The 21,277-nt window shown below is 33.8% G+C and overlaps 1 pseudogene; it reads left to right on the top strand.

Annotated features, from left to right (window-relative positions):
- The first annotated feature begins 5,005 nt into the window (after nucleotides 1–5,005).
- Nucleotides 5,006–20,603, top strand: LOC115853564 (ADP-sugar pyrophosphatase pseudogene; annotated as a pseudogene).
- Nucleotides 20,604–21,277: the final 674 nt, after the last annotated feature.

Raw genomic sequence — 21,277 nt, 5'->3', positions numbered from 1 at the left:
TGTAGTAGCAAAAGTCATAAGTATGCGGTTTTTTACAAAGTTTTCTTTGAGAATACTCCAGTTCTCATTGACGTGAAAGGGAGTGGCTGATGTAGAGCAATGGTTAGGACAGTTCAGGAGTCAGACTGCTCGAGCTTCATTCCTGCTCCGTCACATCTCAGCTGTGTGATCTTTGACACATTATCCTCAGTATTTCCATTTCCCCCTGTAAACTGGGGAAATAATATTACCCACCTCATAATGTCCTCGTGAAGATTATAAGAGATAATAAATGTTAAGTCCTTAAAACAAAGCCTGACACACATGATAAACATCTAAGAAATCTTAAGTATGTATTATTACCTTAATTTTCTGAATGATTCAGAATTTTAAGCTTAAATGAAATATTATTCAGGGTATTTTTTAGCCTTTGAGATAAAAACCTGTGATTTCATAAAGCAAGCATTGTAACAAGGCACATTTTCCCTTACACCTGAATAAAAGCATTTTTGAAGCCTGTCAATTTTTCTGTTTTGTAAATATGTGTTTTCTATTATTTATATATGTATACATATACAATATTATATATATATATAATTGTTGTACAGTTCTTGGGCAGTAAAATCTTTCTCAGCTTAACTGAATTATAGCTTACTAAAATTCTTCATTCATTGAGTTTTCTCTTTGCTCTTAAATAATAAAGCACCTCACCAAATAGCTCTGATTAGAAGCAAAAGGGAAAGAAGAAAATGAACAAATTAAAGGAGAAACCCTGCAGCTCGACCTAGCCTAGAGACTCTCTGGGAGAGAGATTGATGCTGGACGCTGATTGCAAACGGCACAGGGACCTTCTGTGTGCCCTGCAGCATGGTCAGGTGGTGGACAGTGGAGGTTGTTCTTTGCTGTTTGCACCTCATTTTCAGTTGTGACTGCTGAGCTGGCTTACTCTGGAATTTACTTCAGACCCATGAGGTTCACAGGAGTGCTATTATTGTGTTAGTTTGGACACAGACTCAGTATTTTTTCTTTCATTATTCATATAGTAAAACCCTTGAGCCTCAAGGCAGCAGCCAGGACCTTTGTCATCAGTAACTATTTATAAACAATTACAGTCACTCTTCTCAGGGATGTTGTGCACTAAGTAGAAAGGGGCAAAGGAATATGAGTATTAAATAGAGGATTATCTCCTTTTTCTGTTCTCATATACATGTGCTTTCTTCTAGTTTACCCTTCATATACTTCCTCTCAGACTTATATCTTACATATCTCTAGTACACTTACCATAACTAAGAAATCAACATTACCATTAACTAACTATGCACTTTATTGAATTTGACCAATTTTCTACTGTTGTCCTTTTTCCATTGCAGGTTGCAATGGCTAATTTTTTATATCACTTTTCAATACTTGTGATAGCAATTGTGAAGACCATTGTCACTAGCATAATGCTGCTAAAACAGAGGTTCAGAGAGATTAAACAATTTGCCTACACATCCAGAAGACATTGGTCTTGTGGCCCTAGGTCCAGGGCTCTCTCCTTTAGACCATTCTCATACTGTCTTCCAGCATAAGAAATACATTCACAGCAAAGAGAGTCATTACTTTTTTTTACTGGGAACAAAAGAAATGAGCAGGCTTTTTATTAAAATTTATTTGTGCACATAAGTGTGTAGTTTATAATTGCTTTGAAAAGCATACATTTATGTTCATTTGGCAATAAGATAGTTATTTATTTTAGAAGATAAAGGATGGCTAATGTCATTGAATAATATTGTACCAATACATATATCTGTTCCCAAAATAGCTTATTTTCAAATTTTTATTCATGAGCTTTTATTCTGAAAGGCTCTGTATTTTTAAGTGAAGCTTGATATTAAAATATCAAAAGTTCCACAAAGAACATTTCAAATTAATTTCTTAAAATGCTGTTCTACACTATTTTAATGTAAATAATTACAATAAAATGTATTTTAAGGTTAATGATTCAAACTAAAATTTATATAAGGACAAAGAACCATTTTCTTTCTTTTGCTTATCCCAGTTGACCCCAAATGAAATCAGTGTTAAGAGTTTCTTAAGAATGCTTCTAGAAAAAAGCAAACATTTTGAATATTCTTTTCTCCTTTGTACTTTTTCCTCATGATAAAAATTTCAATAATTTGTTCATAGAATTATACCTTATACATTCTATTGACAGCTGAGTATTCTGCTTACGGGTATACTGCGATTTAGTTTAGAGTTTTTAAATTGATAGCCCATTTTTTGTTATTTTCACTTCTGTCAAAGCCATAAATGCTATGATGACAAACTACTTAAGAGATCTCTTAAGAAAAATCTGTGGAGTGAATTCCTAGGAGGAGAACAGTTGGGAGGACGATAAGTGCATTTAATTTTAATAGCTATTGACAAATTGGCCTTCAAATCAGTTCCAGAAAACATTGACCAAAGACACATCTGAAAGTACCCTATTACCACAGGCTTCCTGACAATGAGTACTAACAAACCTTGAAAAATTTTCTTCACCAATTAGTTTGCTGAAAAAGGGACCAGGATTTTATTTATATTGATTTAATTATGAGATGGAACATCTTTTCAGATACTTACTGGCCATTGGCATTTCTCGTCATAAAAATGTTATTTTGTGATTAATTTTTTCCTACTGACTTTTTGCTACCCTATCTCTTGTTGATTATATTATTAAACTAAAGATATTAGCTCATTCTCTCATAGGTGCTTCATCCCCCTCCCCAACTTTTTACTTCCATTTTACTTTATGTATGGCATGTTCTTCATTCAGAAGAATTTAGTTTTGCTTTGGTTGTTATTTTAGGCTGTCAAAATTATCAGTTGTTTCCCTTCCAGTTTCTGGACTTGTGATCAGGCTTAGAAAAGTTTCACTCACTCCAAGATTTGAAAAATGTGAACTTGACAGGTGTTGCTTTCCTGTGACTGAGTGTCTGTGTATTTGGCAGCTGTATCGAAGTAGTGTTCATATGCTATGAAATTCACTCATTTGAGTAAGTGTACAGTTCAGTACCACAATCCAATACGGGGACATTATCACCACCAGTGAAAGAAGTGGCAATCAGTCCCCATTCCCATCCTTAATGTCTGAATAGATTTATCTTTTCTGGATATTTCTTACTGATAGAATCACACAACAAGGAGTACTAACAAACCTAAAAAAATTATATTTACCAATTAGGTAAATTGGTCTTCTGAGTCAGGTTTCATTTACCTAGTATAATGTTTTGGGAATTCATCTATATGCTAGCATGTTTTAAGTCTTCCAATCCATGAATATATATGTCTCTATGTCTTTATGTTAATTTACATTTTTAAAATTTTTTCTCAGCAATATTTTGTAGTTCTTCTCAGTGTACAAGTTTTGCACTTCTTTTGTTAAATTTAATCCTAAGTATATTTTATTTTTATGATATTGTGAAGGGAAATATTTTGTTTTCAGATTTGCATTGCTATTATATAGAAATGTAGTTTTTAAAATGTGTTGTGACCCTTCTGTTAACCATTTAAATGCTCTAGTAGATAAAGATGGTTTTATATTGGAAAGTACACTGAACTAGCAGTCACAATAATATATATGTTGTTTGCTTTAAAGTGTATGAATTTACGTTTAGATAATTCTAACAAGTTTTCAATGTCTATGAATGTTTGGCAGGTTATTCAAAACTTTGTAGGGTAGAGAACATTCATGCTGGGTTTGGTAGGATATCTAGTGTCCTTGGTTCTGGCATACCAAATTCTAGTAGCATCCTCTCATTATTCATTGTGGAAACCACAGAAGACCCTATAATTTAAAAAATATATATTCCATAAAATATATTACCATGCTTTGTGAATCACTCTTTAGAGCTTACCATATAATGTCTAAGCCTGTGTGTTCCCAGAGAGGGAGTACGTCTTATTCTTTCCAGTGCCTAGCACAGTACATGGCATGTAAGCATTCAGTATGTCTACTAAATTACTGTATTATGAGTGAAACCTTGGAGATTTCCAGCAATAAATTTACCATATAGTTGAGATGGGTTAAAGGGCTCATGGACTTCATTTTACAGGTTGAAGAAATGAAGACCAAGGGGTTTAAATGACAGAACTACTTTTTTTTAATTGAAAGAGAATCTCAGTTTGACTTAAAATATCTTTGAATTGGTAGAGATCATGGACATCATTTAGTTTAATTAGCTAATTAGAAAACACCACTTCTATAGCATCACTCACATGGTAATCTATGTAACTTAAAACTTCCACTGATGGTTAATATACTTAATAGGCATGATTACTTGAGAATGTAGGCCTTTGTTTTTTTGGGAAGCTATAAATATTTAAATAGTGAATTTAAATATGCCTACTTTTATCTAATCATATTTAGTCATATGTTTGCCCTCTAGAAGAGTATAATTTGCTTCCAATACTGAAATAATAGCTTGTTACATATGCAAATGCAGCTATAATGTTTCCCTTTGGCATTCTCTTCTTCAGGCACTAAAAAACATATATTTTAACTTCCTTAGTTTAGTTTAATTTTAATCTCTAATCAGTCTGGTCACCTTCTTCTGAACTTTAATACCTCAATAGCTTTCTTAAAATGTGGTGCTCGGAATTAAATATGATATTTTAAATGTGTTTCTAGTGGAATTCATGTAGTCCCTTTTCAAAGCAATAATGACATTTTTGCAGATGTTTCGTTATCTGGTTATATTTCCTTGCAAGTCTGAGAACTCCTTGGTGAAAAATGCTTTATCTTATTACCACTGCATGATGAATTGAATTAAAATCATTGAAATGTGTTAACATCTTTATATAGTACCAGATCATGATTATATATTTAGCTATGATATTAGATTATTGAAGATAGTCTGCCTTTTAAATAAGGCAGTATAAAATTATCCCCACCATATTCTTATCATATTGATTTTATATACCTTTATGATATAATTGGGTACAGAATAATCTGATTCTGGATGTAAATAATATTGTTCTGTTCAGCATTCCAAAAGTAAGAGGCATGAGTAGAAAAGGTAAGTTTTCCTAGAACACTCAATACTTGCAAACCTAAGGTAGTTTTTTGATCATCGTTTTCTCTTTTCTGAACATTCCTTTAAAAACTATGTATTGAAGTTCTCCATAACATTTGGTTTTGCAGGGAAAAAAATATTATAACAGTACATTGAACAGATACCAACTTTTTAGATATGTCAAATTTTGTCCATGTTTTATTCATTGCCATTCATTGCTTTCATTCATTGTCAGTTCTAAGACCTCCTCCTTTGTGCCTAGATAATTGTGGCAAACTTCTTGTGAGTATCTGCTATACTTGTACCCGCTGGTCTTTGGAACAATAAGAAACTCTCCTGTTTGTGTCCTTTGCTCACATGGTGTTTACTGAAACGGATCTCTCTTATTTTTAAGGTATCCCTATTTTTTCCTTAAGAAACTGCCCTTTTTGTACTTCCTATATCCAACAATGACGCTTCCTCCAGAACTTAGCATTTTGTTATTTTGGGGGGTTTTGGCATATTTTCTTCCCACTGACTTCTTTCTACTCAGTTTTTCATATCTCTCTCCGAGAATATCAGTCAAGTAATCTGACAGAGGCAAAATTATCCTCTTTAGTCAACAGTGGTTCTCATGATTGGGGGAAAGCTACTATATTTGTGTGCAGGGACAAATTAGGGGATCCTAATATACCTATGAAGCTCAAGACAGTACCAACCTAATCAAGAACTATTTTATAACAAGCTGATAATTTCATTTAACTCTTCACATGACTTTGGGAAGCTCAGTTTTTTAAGCCAAAGGGGTAATGACACCTTTCCTAGAAGTTTTGAGTGTTAACAAACTTAAGGTGAAGAGGAATTCTTTTTCATTAATGAGGAAATGCAAAACAGTACAATCACTTTGGAAGACGGTGTGGTATATAGTTACTTATAAAACTAAACATATTCTTGCTATATGATCCAGCAGTTGCATTCCTTGGTATTTATCCAAAGAAGTTGAGAACTTATGTCCATACAAAAACCTGTACACAAATGTTTATATAACTTTATTCACAGTTGCCAAACTTGGAAACAACCAAGATGCCCTGCAGCCTGTGAATGGGTAAACTTTGTTATATCCAGACAATAGAATTTTATTCAACCCTAAAAAGAAATGAGCTATCAAACCATGAAAACACATGGAAGAAATTTAAGCACATATTACTACATGAAAGAAGCCAATCTAAAAAGGCAACATATGATTCCAACTATATGACATTCTGGAAAAGGAAAAACTATGGAAACAATAAAAAGATCAGTGGTTATCAGGAGTTAGAGTGGGGGAGGGATACATATATGGAGCACAGAAAAATTTGGGGGCAGTGAAAATATTCCGTATGATACTACGGTGATGGATATGTGTCCAAACCCATAGAATGTACAACACCAAGGGTGAACAGTAAGGTAAACTGGAAGTAGGGTGATTGTGATGTAGCAATGTAAGTTCATCAATTGTACTACTCTGGTGGAGGATGTTGACAATAGGGGAGACTATGCATGTGTGTGGGTAGGGGTTATATAAGAAATCCCTGTACCTTCCACTCAATTTTGCTTTGTATCTAAAACTGCTCTAAAAAAGTCTTAATTGAAAGAAAAAACACAATGAGACATCACTTCACATCTGCTAAAATGACTATATTTAACAGATCATTTAAAGTTTTGTGAGGCTGTAGAGAAATTAGAACCCTCATATATTGATGATTGGGATTATTAAATGGTGGGATTATAAAATGGTGCACTCTGGCAGTTCTTCCAAGTTAAATATACAGTTGCTGTATGATTTACCTATTCAACTTCTACATGCCTAAGAGAAATAAAAACTTATGAAAACTTGTACATGAATGTTCATAGCGCCTAATAGCCAAAGGTGGAAACAACCCAAATATCTATCAATTAATGAATGGATACTTGTGTATGAATTTAAAAAAATATGTTATATCCAGACAGCAGAAATGTGTTCAACATAAAAAGGAATGAATTACTGATAGACGTTAGAAACACAGATGCACCTTGAAAACTTTATGCTACTTAAAGAAGTCAGTGACAAAAGACTGCATAGTGAATGATTCCGTTTATATGAAAGGTTAAAATAGGAGAATCTAGAGATTGAAAGTATGTTAATATTGTCTAGGGCTGGAAAGTAATGGGGAGTGACTGCTCATGGAAACGGGGTTTCCTTTGGGGATGATGGAAATGTAAAATGTGGTAACGGTGGCACAATTCTGTAAATATACTAAAATTCACTGAAATGTACACTTTAAATGAGTGGATTATATAGCATATGCATTATATTCACAGTAAAGCTATTTTTAAATTAAATTTAATTTATTTACTTATTTTTGGCTGTGTTGGGTCTTCGTTTCTGTGTGAGGGCTTTCTCTAGTTGCAGCAAAAAAGGGCCACTCTTCATTGTGGTGCGCGGGCCGTTCACTATTGTGGCCTCTCTCGTTGCGGAGCACAGGCTCCAGACGCGCAGGCTCAGTAGTTGTGGAGCACGGGCCCAGTTGCTCCGCGGCATGTGGGATCTTCCCAGACCAGGGCTCGAACCCGTGTCCCCTGCATTGGCAGGCAGATTCTCAACCATTGCGCCACCAGGCAAGCCCTATTTTTAAAATTTAAAAAATAAAGAAAAGCAAGGTCTGTCGAAATATTTTGTAGTTGATAAATAATACATAAATGCATCATTATTTTTCCTTGCTGAAAGTACCTTTGGTGCTCGTGAAAATTTACTTTTTTAATACTATAAATAGTCCACATTAGTCTTCTATTATATCATTTCCTTGTCATATTTTTTACTCCTCTTCTTGCTACTATTAATCCTTCAGGGGAGCAGGAAATTAATTTGGTTCTCTTTAATTCATCCAAGTCCGTTACCCATAAAAGTCATTTTAATAAATCACAGAACCAAATATTTTCTTATTTTTGATTGTGTTGAGAGTTTATTTTTTGACAAAAATAACTTAAAAAAATAGTTCCAATATTAAAAATCACTATCAGTTGTAAGAAATTAACTAAATGTGAGTTACAAATTTCAAACCCTGAATGCTAGCTTAAGATATTCAGATTTTAACTAAATTAAATTCCTGTGTATTTAATAGGCAAAAAGTGCCTGGGAGATAACCATAAAGATTGTCATCATACTTACTTAGAGTCTTTCCCAGTGATGTCGAAGAGAGGATAAGCATCCTAGAAATTAACTATAAATTTGATAATAAATAAACATATTAAACACACCAGTAGAGACAGAAAAAAAATAATACCAAGGGTCAACATAAGCTAAATATAAAAATATATAATTATAAAAGTTAAATCAAATTACATACTCATTTCTATAAACACCTTAGGAAATGTATGTCTGTCATTTCTTAGAGAGCTTTCGAAAGAAGGTTCACTTACGCTTTTTGCAAATATACTGTATTTAGAAGACGATGATCATCAGCCTTAGGCACTCTCAGCTTTGACTTCTGATTGTAGCAGATGAGAAAATTTATGAATGAAGTCCTATTTGTTTTCACTTGGAATAGGTTTCTTTGGATAAGCCACTATTTTCAAATCGGAGTAGCTCCACAGCAATCAGAAATTCTTTTCTATCTTCTGTCCCTTTTCCTCTGTGGGTCATATGGGTTCTGTGAGTAGGCAGGGACATTCTTATTTGGTTTGGCTTGTATTTTCTTGTCTGTCAGTAAATGCATGAATCCCTGTTATATTCTTTTCCTGAGAGAAGTAAGACCAATCATGAAAGAAGGGGAAAGTGTATAAATGGACCCAGTAAATAAGAACATGTGGCAAAGTGCAAGGTAAAAGAGCAAGTAAAATTTATTGGGTTATACATTACATCTATTTTAATGCAAGGGAAATAGACACTTTCAGTAGTTCCTGAGACAATGCTTTGATTATATGAACTTTATTCTTTCTTATTAATATCAGTATAATTTATAGGAGTTGAAGTCAGCATGAATTAGAGTGTTGAGGGTGTGTGAGTCCCTGATGTTCAGGAAAGAATGATTCATCTGAGTGTTAAAATTCATGTGACAGAAAAGGTCATCACACTTTTCCATAGATATTCAAGTTACTAATTATAAATAAGGTTGTCCTTTATTAACGCCCATTCATCCAACTTGTTATTAGTGTTAACAACTGGTTGTGATTGAGAAAAATGGAACTCTAGCATTATAGAATGTAGAATGGCAAAGGTTTTTGCTTTTCCTGTTTTTTTTTTTTTTTTTGGCTAAGCTCTGACATTGGCTCATTTTTAGAATGGCAAAGTTCACAAGAATGAGAACAAATAGAGAGTGAAATGATCTTTTGAAAGAAATGGTAGCTGTGTCATCCCAGAGGCAATTAAATATGATGAACAAATCACCAAAATGTACACAGTACACTTGGGATCAATCTAATCTTAGCAGGGGATTCAACAGCCTGCATTAGATGACAATAATTTGATTATTTTCTTTAAATATATAGTTGGCTCTTAAATTTATCCCCAGGTCTGTGTTAGATATTGATACTTACAAAAATTTAGTTATCAACTGAGATTGTTAAGATAGTAGGAAGTATGAATATGTGAATCTAATCTTATTTTCCTTCAAATCAATTCTTCTGTTTATCCATATTTTGATTGGAATTGTCTTTTTCAAACATTTCTGAGTTATATTTATTTGTATACACTGTTATTTGCAAAGACAATGTGATTTACACTTAGGTGAAAATCTTTAATTTAAAAAACACAAAATTAATATAACTTTAAAAGTACTATATATTTCTTAAATAGGCCTATCTTGGAAAAATAATAATAAATTTTAAAAATAATTGTGGCTTGTGCTCTGTTTTGTATTGTTTTTCATGTTGTTTAAGAGATTTGTATTTTTATCCCTATGAGTGAATCTCTGAGGGTGTTCCTGAAGCTTCAAAGCCCAAATACAGTTTTCATCAAAGACTGAAATCCAAACTTGAATGGAAAATTTCATCTTGTCAATTTCTCACATGATTTGTATTTAGTTTACCAAGGAGGTTTTAAGTGGCATATGAAATCATTAAAACAATAATTCCTGAAAAAAATGCAATATGCATCATTTGTTCCGTCCTCAATAAGTGACTTTATTTACTACAATGTTTGGGAAGCCACGTTTCCTTACAGTTTTTCTCAATCTCTGATATCTTGGGAACAAATATAAAGCCAACCTCATAAAAATGAGGAAACTTATGTTTATATATTCAAGGAGCTTTGGAACTAGAAACTCATTTTAGCCATGATATTGACCAATATTAAGTAAAGTGGAAAGTTTTTTCTTAGATTCTATTCAAGTGAGTTTAATTACAATCTCACAAATGGACCTTGGATGAAGTATCATTTCAAATAAGATTCTTATTAGGCTACAACAACAGAAATAGGAATATAATGTGACCCACATGTCTAGTTTTAAATTTTCTAGAAGGCACACTCAAAAAGTAACAAAAAATGGAATTATTTTTAAAATTTAAACCAATGTGTCCAAAATAGTACCATTCAATATGTAATCAATATTAAAAACTCTTGACGAAATAATTTTTATATCAAGTCTTTGGAATCTATTGAACAGTGGAGGATTAGAGTTTTAAAAAATATTTGTGTTTATTCTTTTTTTTTGCTTGTTTTGATTTTTCTTCCAGTTTTATTGAGATATAATTGACATACAGCACTGTATGAGTTTAAGGTATACAGCATAATGATTTGACTTACGTACATCATGAAATGATTATCACAATAAGTTTAGTGAACATCCTTCATCTCATATAAGATACAAAAGAAAAAGAAAAAAGGTTTTTCCCTTGTGATGAGAACTCAGGGTTTACTCTCTTAACAACTCATATATAAAATACAGCTGCATTTAATTATATTAAGGTTGTTGTATGTTACACCCTTAGTATTTCTTTATCTTATAACTTATCTTGTACCTTTTGACTACTTTCATCAAAAATATATCCAAAAATACATAGACAGAGCTCTTTTCACTATGTCACTGATGCTGTTTATAAATTGGTCACATGACTGTTTTCTTTGTTAAGACAAAAAAAGTATAGAAACCATTCATGTAAGAGCAGAAAAAAATTAAAGTTCATTTCTCACTGCTGTTTCTTAACCATTTTCTTTCTTCCTTGGCATGTTTCATACATGTTATACTTCCTTCCCTGAGAAACTTTCTGGGAAATACAATGTACACTCTCTCTTTTCCTTTGATAAAAGATTAGAATGCTTTAAAAGACAAATAATTTAACTTTTTAATAATTATGGTTTCCTAATAAGGTAATTACTTTCCATGGTGATACTCTAGGGAATGGAGGCAAGGAGCTTGCCTTCCTAACAAAGACTATCAGAACCACGTTGGGATTTTTGAAAGTACATATTACCATGTGCTCCTAATATTTTAAGAACCACTTGAGGGGCAGAAGTTGTTTAGAAATAGGCCTCATTACATTGGGACTTAGTTTGGGGTTCTATCATTAAGAAAGCATGGTAAGAAGAAGGAATTTAGATACAAATAAAACTTTTTTTGCATTTTTTTGATGGGATGGAGATACATAGTACATAGAAAATCTTATGAACACTTATTTTGTTCCTCTCTAACTATCTATCTACCCAAATCCCGTCTTCCCCCAAAGATCCTCCCTCCCCAGACTTGGAAACATCAAGAGCTGGGCTTACATAGGAGTTCACAAACCCATGATTTCTTTTCTTGTCCTTTTCTTTTTTTCCTTTTACATCCTTCTGCTCAATCTTGGTAGATCCCGGATAAGAGATGACCAATAGCTCATGGCTCCCATTCTCACCTTCTCTTTCATTTCTTCAACTTCACTTTCAGTTCTAAGCTTCCCCTCTCTTCTTCTTAAGCTGAAAATGTAATTCACTTCCGCCTGGAGTCATTTCTTAGGTGGAGGGGGTCTTTCTTCAAAACTTAGGTCTAGAAAATGGGTGATATCTGATGAATGGATACTTTACAATGACATTTAATTCTCTCCTTTTACAGTACATGAAGTCATTACCCTGTGCATTATATTCTCTGAAACATTTAAGAGAATAATGTCTTAATGACTAAAGCGCTCTCCCTTATGGACCACACTGTTACACTGGGGTCATGTTAGGCACTCCTGTCTTAAACTTTCCCTGGCTCTGAGCTCTCCTCATCAAATTCAGGGATCTAATTCGTTCCACTTGCATGACTATTTTCACTGCAGAGCTGAGTCAAGGGAAGGAGCCGTAGCAGCACCACTCTGATCAATCAGTTCTCCTGAATGTCTTAGATGGGTACACTGTTAGCTGACTTTGTTCCTGATGGTAAATTAACCATTTTTTCCTTAGCCCAAACCATACCTAGCAACAGCAAGAATTATTCATTGCATAATTTATGTTAACACTATTCAAGTTCAGCTGATGTAATTTCTGGTTTCCCAAATGTGCCTTACAACCCTGGTGGCAGGTTGTGATGGTTTTATTTAATGAAAATTCAAAGGCAGAGGTCTTTTCACTGTTTCACTAATACTCTTTATAAGTTGGCCACATGACTCTCAGGTTTTCTTTGTTGTTGTTAAGACAAAAAAAGGTATAGAAACCATTCATCCAAGAGAGAAAAAATTTCTAAATCAAAGCTCATATCTCACTGCCATTATTTAAACATTTTCTCTTCTTTCTTTACTGCCATAAACACAACATACTCCCTTCCCTGAGAAGCCTTCTGGGAAATACACTGTAAGCTTTCTCTTTTCCTGGTTTTACTCATAAGAAACACTCACTGGGGAGCTTATCTTTTCCATACGTTCTCCTTCCACTTTTGGCCACAAAGTGGTGGTGATGGGGTAAAAACTGTGGGAACTCAACTCAGTCATTTTGCTCTCACTTTTATATACTATACCCAAAGCCAAAGGAGTTGATTTGAGAAACTTCCAGACTCCTTAATGAAGACTCCTTACACCCCTACTAAAAAGGACCTGAATGAGTTTGAAGTCCTTCTACATCTTTGGAGGGGTGTTCCTTTTATGGTTTGAATTGTGTCTTCCCAGAAATTCATGTGTTTAAGTCCTAATCCCCAATACCTCAGGAGGTGACCTTATTTGGAAAAAGAGTAGTTGAAGATGTAATCAGCTCACTTAAGATTAGGTCATACACAGCAATCCCACTACTGGGCATATACCCTGAGAAAACCATAATTCAAAAAGAGTCATGTACCAAAATGTTCATTGCAACTCCATTTACAGTAGCCTGGAGATGGAAACAACCTAAGCGTCCATCATCGGATGAATGGATAAAGAAGATGTGGCACATATATACAATGGAATATTACTCAGCTATAAAAAGAAATGAAATTGAGCTATTTGTAATGAGGTGGATAGACCTAGAGTCTGTCATACAGAGTGAAGTAAGTCAGAAAGAAAAAGACAAATACCATATGCTAACACATATATATGGAATTTAAGAAAAAAAAATGTCATGAAGAACGTAGGGGTAAGACAAGAATAAAGACACAGACCTACTAGAGAATGGACTTGAGGATATGGGGAGGGGGAAGGGTAAGCTGTGACAAAGCGAGAGAGAGGCATGGACATATATACACTACCAAATGTAAAATAGATAGCTAGTGGGAAGCAGCCGCATAGCACAGGGAGATCAGCTCAGGTGCTTTGTGACTGCCTGGAGGAGTGGGATAGCCATCCATATTTATGCAAATGGCTCTATTTTAGCTATTTCTTAACATGCCATCAATGTTTCTGAGTGCTGTAGATTTCTACACCCTGGAAAAATGTCCCATGTGATTTAGATTGGGTGAGTAAAGTGAAAATATGAAAAAAGAGATCTTGTAGGACATCAGATTCATTCTCAGACGGAACAGTAGGAGGTGGTACACATAAAATATGAGGATGTGGACATTATTCTATTAAAACTGACCAAATCTACATACACATCTCTTGGAAAGTCTTTGCATATTCTCAGGTACATGAAAAATATATTGAAGAGTACTGCTATAGATGATCAGTAAGGTTCGGTATGGTCCAGCAAAGTTGCTAACAATAATCTATATATAAAACTTCAATCAGATGCATAAAGTTATTTACAGTAATGGCTTGTTATGAAGAATATTGTATGTAGTACTCTTGAATTTGGATTTAATTATCTGGCCAATGAATATGCAAACTCAATTTATTGTTTCTGTTTTCTTCCATTCGTTTTGCTTCATTATTTATCAATCAATATCAATTTAGAAATATATGCAAAATCATATTTTATATAGAGGATGCTTTTGGAGAGAAAAGAAAGCAGATGAAACAGAACCACTTAGAAGATTAGTATAGTCACTCAGGCAAAGAAAGATTAGACATGTACATATGGACAGTGGGGTTTGAAACTGGAAGATTTGAAAAATGTTTAAAAACAAAAATCAACAAGGGAGAGTGACAAATTGTTTATGGAGAGAGTGCAGGAAGGAGTCATTAATAACTCTTAACCTTGCCAAAGAAATGTATCTGTGAGTCAGAGTTAATAATGCTTTAATGATGAATTGTGGGAGTTTCAAAGAGAGAGAGATTAGTGGAAGATTCATTGTAATGAAATTGACTTTTAAGATGGATAAGTATATTTTTCGTACTTATGAATATTGTTGATCCTATTTTCCTCATCAACAGGAATCATGTATTATTTCTTATGACAAATGGTATCCATTGTATGGAGCTTAGAAAATATGGAAAAATACAGAGAAGGAAACAAAAAATACCAGTATGCCTTAGAGATAACCTGCGATGCATGTGTATGGCTGTATAAGACATTAAAATCATACTGTGAACATATTATTTTAATGTTTAATATTATAAACAATATTATTTTAATTATAAACAAGTATTATTTAATGTTATAAACAATAATACAGTTATATTTTATTATTATAAACGTATTATTTTAATATGGTTGATAACCCAATTATTTGCCAATCTTCAATTACTGCACATATACAGAATTGAAATTTTGATTTGCTTTTACAAATGGTGCCAAAATGAAGAGTAAATAGCATTTTATACACACACACACACACACACAAACACACAAAACGAGTTATAGTAGAATCAGAGAAAAAGCATAAGAAAGGCACAGAGAAATAATAAATATTTAAAGCATGTTAAACAGTATAATTTCCCTTGAGCACAGAGATTTTGAAAGCTAAGAGAAGTTAAGACTGGAAAGAAAAGCTGACATACTATCATGATGACAGATGATGGAATTTGTTCCTCACTTGGTTATAAATATGAAACCAATGTAGTTGCTAAAATATAACTGGGTAAAATGAGCATTTACCTTGGAGGATTATATAAAGTGAATAAGAGTGGATAAAGGCTGAAAAAAATGAGGCCAGTTAGAACACTGAATAATCAAGGAAATAGGCATGAGAGCTTGAACTAGAATGTTATTTTTAAAGGACGAGAGAAAAAACTGGAAGTGATTAGCATCAGTGAGAGAAAATAATAATGGTTGGATAGATATAAGCAAGAAAGGAATGTGAGGAATCAATGTTTCAAGCCTGGGAAACTTGGTGAATTTTGCTAAGTTTCTGGAGAAGAATTGTATTTAATGGGATAAGATGAAGTGTTCAGTTTGGGTTGCAATTTTCTGCTGCCTATCAGCAAACAATAGATAAACCCTAAAGCTGAAGGACATGTGCTTCTGAAGCACAGAAGCATCATTAAAGATAGAAATAGAGACTCATTTAAAAGGAGGGAATGATAAAATTTAAAAAAAGGGGGGAAATAGAAGATTTTAAATTGTTAGGAGTATAGAGAAAAGAGAATATGATCTATGCTAAAACTTAATACATTAAACGTAGGGCGTGAGTAAAGAGAGTTAATCATGGTATAAGGAATACTCACAGAGATAAATGACTTAAATGGTTCTTATATTTTAAGACAAAGTGGTTGGTCAACTATCACAAATACTGTGAGGAAGTTTTGGAGGAGGAAGGATGGTTGGCCGTTATATTCATGGTATATTTTACATTCAGCAAGACTTCCTTCATCAAATCATATGGAGGTGACAGTGAATCAGTGAAGGACTGACACTCAGGTGATCCTCATGAGATTCTTTATCAGAGACACAAGCATATACCAAACTTAGATCCATTTGGGGAACAGTTACTCCACCTGAAGAAGTTAGGGTATTTCCATTTCAAGCCCTTTATTAGTGTTCCATGTTTTGGAGTTTTCTAGAAGAAAACCAATTATAAAAACCAATTGTTGGGCTTCCCTGGTGGCGCAGTGGTTGAGAGTCCGCCTGCCGATGCAGGGGACACAGGTTCGTGCCCCAGTCTGGGAAGATCCCACATGACGCAGAGCGGCTAGGCCCGTGAGCCACGGCCGCTGAGCCTGCAAATCCGGAGCCTGTGCTCCTCAACGGCAGAGGACACAACAGTGAGAGGCCCGCATACCGAAAAAAAAAAAAAACAATTGTAAATGTTAAGATGCTTTTAGAATGGGCATCTGAAAATAAAATGTAGTTTTGAAAGACTGTCAAATCAATGTAGCTAAATTTGCTTTGCACTGTAAGCTCTGCGCTGTTACTTTATTTCAAGTTAAAAATTATTCTTAAAAAATTCTAAATACCAAGTTTAATAGAATTACTCTAATTATTTGAAAGTTTTAGGCTTTATTTATAATACTTTAATATTATATTTAATTTAAATTTTTGAAGTACATATTAATCATTAGGAAAGTACTGAAGAACACATTAATTTAAAAAAATATTCCAACTTACTACGAACTTGTAATTCGTTATTAGCTCTAAGTCTCCATTATTAACTTATGAGTTTGAATACTGTGAAATCAACGTCACTAACATGGGAGATATTTAGGATGAATGGTTGAATTTTTCTAGATCATAGCTCTAGATGAAAATACAGTAGATTAAAATACAGTGTTAGTAACTAGGAAACTATTATTTAACAGATAGGGTCACAATATAATATTAAATGTACCTTTACAGTACAACCGCTCTAGAAATGGTTTGGCAGATTCTTATAAAGTGAAACTGACACTTACTATAACACCCAGCAATCTAATTTTAAATATTTAACCAAGAAATGAAACTTTACGTTCAAACAAAATCTTTCCATAAATTTCAGAGTAGCTTGATTCATTATCATCAAAACCTGGAAAAGTCCTTCAATGGGTAAATAAATAAACTGTGATAAATCCATGCAGTGAAATACTTATTCAGCAATGAAAAGGAGCAAACTGTTGAAACGTGCAACAGCATGAATGAATCTCCAGTACATTATGCTAAGTGAAAAGGCCAGATTCAAAAGGCTACAGCCAACATGGTTCCAATTATATGACATTCTTGAAAATGAAAAAAACTGTAGGAAGAGAAAATATATAAAAACAGATGAGTGATTATTAGGCGTTAGAGGTGGGTGTAGGTGTTAAAACACAAAGAGGCAGAGTGTAATATTTTGGAGAGGTAGAACAGTTGTGTATCTTAACTGTGGTGATGCTACACTTTTGAACACATTTTTCAAAACTCAGAAAACTGTACATCAAAAGGAATGTTTTACTGTATGTAAATTAGACTTAAAAAACGATTTTTCTCTTAAATTAGCCCATCAATTGCTAAAAATTTTCTTTAAGAAAAAAATACTACACTTAAAATATCTACACCGGTGTCTGACTTACTTCATTCAGTATGACAATCTCAGGGTCCATCCACGTCATTGCAAATGGCATTACTTCATTCTTTTTTATGGCTGAGTAATATCCCATTGTATATATGTACTACATCTTCTTTATCCATTCATCCATCAATGGACATTTAGGTTGCTTCCATGTCCTGGCTATTGTAAATAGTGCTGCAATGAACATTGGGGTACATGTGTCTTTTTGAGTGAAGTAAGTCAGACAGAGAAAGACAAATATATGATATCGTTTATATGTGGAATCTAAAAAAAATGGTACAAATGAATTGATTTACAAAACAGAAATAAGTCACAGATGTAGAAAACAAACTTATGGTTACCAAGGGAGAAGGCAGGGGAGAGATAAATTGGGAGTTTGGGATTGACATATACACACTACTATATATAAAATAGATAACTGATAAGAACCTACTGTATAGCACAGGGAACACTACTCAATACTATGTAATGACCTATATGGAAAAGAATCTAAAAAAGAGTGGATATATGTATATGTATAACTGATTGACTTTGCTGTACAGCAGAAACTAACACAACATTGTAAATCAACTATACTCCAATAAAAATTAATTTAAAAAATGATGACTTAAAAAAATATCTACATGATGTATCATAAGGTATATGTTTAAATGCCTCTATTTTAACAAGCTCGATTTAATGTTAGCCGATATGTAAAGATTTTAATACTAGTAAATACAAATTTGTGGTTATTATATCAAAGGTAGTAACTATTGTTTAAGAAACCATGATGTGACACAGCAGGAAGTAGAATATTTACAGTTAGAAGGAAATGAATTTACATCCCAGTTCTGATGCATAGTTGCTATATGTCATCAAAAGAACTACATTGCCTTTCTGGGACTCAGTTTCCTTGGAAATGGGGTTAAAGTACTCACATGCTTTATTTATTATAATAATTAAATGAGATAGTGCTATCCAAGACCCTCAATAATTTTTTTTTGCTAAAAATCATTTCCTCCCTTTTGTTGAAAATTATTTTCTGAAGAAATTTTTAAATCCCATGGGATTGTAATTTATTGGCAATTTTTACATATGTTTTCAAAAAAGGCCTGGAAATATGGGCTAACATATAATATTTATGCCAAAAAGTCACTTGCAGCACACAGTTTGCTCAAATATAATTTAAGTTTCAGTAATAGAAACCTAAATATACTCTTTAAATGACTATACACAATCATAAACAGATTTCTGATCTCAAAAAAATATTTTTCTGAAGCTACATTTTTTTTATTTTCAGTTATTTATTAAAAGGAAAAGGTCCACTAAATTTGATTAAAGTTCTACATTATTATTGTAAATGGAAATATATATTTTCTATAGGAAAATACAATTATTTTTTGTAATACTTATAGCACTGAATTCAGGGAGTGTGAAATATTTCAAAGGAGGAGAGAAATGGTAGGAGATAAAGTCAAGGAGCTATAAGAAAGAAAGGCTCAAAACATGGTAGACATTGGTGGAAAGGCTCAGAACATGGTAGACATTGGTGGCCATTTTAAGCCATTTGTCTTTATCTCTTTGAGACCCTGGAAGCCAGTGTATTAGAGACATTTCAACAAATGAAAGACACTATTTATTTATTATCACACCAGCTGCCTTGTTACAAGTAGATTGTAGGGGAAGAAGGACAAAAATCAGAAAGGCCAATTAGGAGACTGTTATAATAATTCAGGTGAGAGAAGGTGGTGCCTTGACCAGGAAGGTGTACAAGATTAACCAGTTACTGAGGGGAAATTACATGGACTCAATAGGGAAAAGTTTTGTAGTACTTGATATGGGAGAAAATGTAGGGGAAATGAAGAGAATAGAGAAATATAAGGGATATAAAGATAGGAGTCATGAAAATACTAGATGTTTGCACGTAGATAAGTAACAAAAAGGAAAAATAAGACAAGGGATACTAAGACATATTATGCTCTAAAGGAGAACTAAAAATATGCAGAATGAGTTTCACAGTGAATGTCACTTCAGGAAATCTGCCTACCATAATTAAAACTGATGGACTCTCTTGTCCACAGACATGGCTTCAATCAGGTCCAGCTATCAGAGTGGCATGACTCCCAGTGTTGCCAGATTCATGGGCCATTAGGACCAACCCAAAATGGCTTTGAGGATTATTCTGAGAATATAGAAAGTTGCCAGAAAACAGTAGCAAAGTATGATTTTCCCTGAAGATTTCCAGAGAGAGTTTTGCAAAAACTTTTGAATTGCTGTGAAAATATACTGAACAATGTTCTGTTCCGTTTCTGGTTTGAACCCCTTGAGACCTATAGGAATCATTAACAAGGAAAATCAGTCGAGCTTGAAGAAACAATGTACATGGATCCTACTGATAAAACTAGAACTTGGGAAACTTTGAAACACATAACTGGGAAGAATAGTTGGCTGATGGTGTGGTAGTTATCCCAGTGCTGCAAAGAACTCTTTATTATGAATGTATCGTTCTGGTGAAACAGTTCTGACCGCCAATGGGAAGCTACAGCCTAGAATTCCCCACAGGTCTCACAGTCAGTAATGAAAGCCCAGAAGCAGCTGCTCTTTGGGAGCTTGAGGAAGACACTGGCAATGAAGGTGACGTTACTGAATGTTCTTTAGCTGTAAGTATGGATCCAAGTTTGTCAGCAGTACCACATACATTGTGGCAATAACTGTTAATGGAGATGATGCTGAAAATGTAAAACCTAAGCCAAAGCCAGAGGATAGAGAATTTGTGGAAGTAATTTTTTGCTAAAGAATGATCTCTTGAAGAGATTTGATGCTAAAGTGACTGAAGAACATCTGATGGTGGATGTCAGTCTTTTCTTATGCTCTCGCGCTGAAGCTTTTTGAAGTTCCCTTCCTGTAATTTTAGGTGCAAAGAACAATGGCCATGTTTTTGTAAATGAGACCACCGGGGCCTCCTTTACTAAAACTTTGTATTCAGCTTAGTTTAATGTCGATTTGAAATTAACTTTTCCATACAATATAAGCAACACAGAATGAAAAAAAAGAAAAAAAATCCTCAAGTGGGGTGGTAGCTGAAACAATGACAGAACATAAATATTAGTCTCTGAGAAGAAACGAAAAAGATGAGATCATATTCGAGAAATTATTTGTTGAATCTGGCTCAATGCTAAGCTAGCAGTAAGAACACAGCAGGAATGAGAAGGACGCTGGATGCTAGTAGACAAGGAGGTATATGCTTCTGAAGTGAAAAGGAAGCCAATGGGAATGACAGACACCTGAGTCATTCTAGGATTTTTGCATAAAATAAAGTTGATGAGGGACAGGAACAGGGCTGTACCTTCAGCTTGGGTGTAGGAAAGATACCCAGAAACCCAGTCATAAGCAGAGAGATATTCTACAGGATGGGAGAATGGAAGAAGTCACTGGTATCTTCTGGAGTTATACAAGAGTAAACACATATTCCAAACATTGTCTTATGTATGGATGCTCTCCAAGCAGTGATTGTCCTTGCTATAAGCAATGATCTAAGAAAACATTTACCTATAACAGGAAGCCTTGAAGACAATTTAGACT

The sequence above is a fragment of the Globicephala melas genome, chromosome 9, assembly GCF_963455315.2.
Source record: "Globicephala melas chromosome 9, mGloMel1.2, whole genome shotgun sequence".
NCBI classification, from domain to species: domain Eukaryota; kingdom Metazoa; phylum Chordata; class Mammalia; order Artiodactyla; family Delphinidae; genus Globicephala; species Globicephala melas.
This window is presented reverse-complemented; position numbering and strand designations above follow the sequence as displayed.